The sequence below is a fragment of the Cynara cardunculus genome (genome assembly GCF_001531365.2).
Source record: "Cynara cardunculus var. scolymus isolate 2C chromosome LG 13, CcrdV1, whole genome shotgun sequence".
Classification (NCBI taxonomy): Eukaryota; Viridiplantae; Streptophyta; class Magnoliopsida; order Asterales; family Asteraceae; genus Cynara; species Cynara cardunculus.
In genome coordinates this window covers 21961825-21963701 of record NC_037540.1, presented here as the reverse complement: position 1 = coordinate 21963701, position 1877 = coordinate 21961825, and positions in this window count along the sequence as shown.

Sequence of the window (1877 nt, the reverse complement as noted above, 5' to 3'; positions counted from 1 at the left end):
AATGGAATATAACCCTTTGTGAAGATTTCTGTAGATTCAACAGTTGGCTTTGGAGTGCTAGTTTCTGGTGCAGTAGGTAGATCAGCAGTTAAAGATTCTGGAACAGACTGTGGATCACCTTGAATAGGAAATTCTGGATCTCCTTCTTCTGGATCATCTTCAAAATCAAAGTATAATCCAGTAGATTCATCAATATTCTCCACGTCTTCACCGAAATCCTGCTCTCCACCCAAAGTAGATGTAAACATACTGTTGAAACCTACGTTGGCTGACAAGTCCATAAGCAACCTTGTCTCTACAGTGGAGTCCGTCGGCTTTTCAACCATTGGCTCGATCGTAGGACTTGCCACCACTTCTTCTTCATCTTCAATTACGAATGCCTCTATTATTCTTTCCCGTACTGACTTTGGGGCAGAACTTTGAACGTTGACATCTTGAGAACCTGAATTTTCCCCCACCTTTTCTCCCTGTGCAGATGTCTCAGCCAATCTCGGTCTCTTCATCCCCCCCTCATGACTATCAGGGTCCTGATCGTCATGCTTTCTTTTGAGAGATTCGGCTTGAGATATGCAGGTTTCTTCAAGAATAGACACTCTGTCAACAAGAGTATCCATTGACCTTTTCAGTTTAGAGAAATTAGCGTTGATCACATCTTGGAAAGTCAATAACTCAGAGGCTCTAATAACAGGGTTTGTTTCAATCTGTTGGCGAAGAAGACCAACTAAATCAGCATCTTCACTCTGTGAAGCCATCAATTTTGCATATAAAAGCGATTTGAGCTCATCCATCGACTGATCCGGTACTGATGGTTCTGGTACTGGAGGTGGTGATGGCGCTGAAGGTGTCTCTTCCAAAACTTGCTTTTTCCCTTGAGCAAACGTTTCAGACTAGCAAATTGAGCATCAAAATTGTCTTGAACAGCCTTTAGGGCGCTGTCCAGATATTCCCTTGACACAAAGTCGGGTAATGTAACACCTGGATCACTTAGATTACCAGTTGAAACAACAGTTGAATAAACTGTTGTGCCTAYATTCAATGTTGCCATAATATTAGCATTGGTAGGACTTCCGACCTGTCCTTGTCAAATATCCGAAGATACCACTCCGGTCATTCGGGCTTGTTCACTAAGAACAGCACTTGGAGCAACAGATGCTCCGGACTCACGTATACCTATGTGTATGGGCTCTATACTCGAGGTGCACAGAATCGAAGGCGTAGGTTGGGGCAGCGACCTACTTATTTCAATAACCACGTTCTCCAAGTGAGAAGTAGTTAGCATATGTGTAATATCCCCGTAAGAAGTTGAAACAATCGGTTGTTGAGAACCGACTGAGTGGATAGGGAGGGTGTGCATTTGCATAACTGGGCTMGCTATGTCTTGTTCAATACCAACATTCAACGTATGAATGTCAGTAGTAGATGTGGTTACCCGTCTAAGTATATCAGTTTGGGATGGAGCTTGTTCTTCTTTTTCGGCTCCAGTCTCACTCTCACCATCTTTTTCTTCTTCCCTTTTTCTCATACTCTCTTCATTTTCTACTTCGACTCCCTCAACACCACCTGCACTTGATATGCCTTGRAGATAACGATCATACTCGTCGCCTTCTTCAATATTGAATGATAAAGATTGTAGGCTGGGACAAGTTTGTTGAGTAGCAAACTCAAGAAAGATCTTAGCGATGTCATCATCAAATGTCCCAAAGTGTTGTGCATCGTCATCATCATCATTACCAGAATCCGCTCTTTTATCAGATTGAGTAGCTTCAGAAGACGGTGAAGCTCTAGCAGTTAAAGTATGTGGCTGATCAGAAGCTCCCCGCGCCGATTCACCCCTCTCTATTTCATTTTCCCTCAGCACACAACCCTGTTCAGGTACC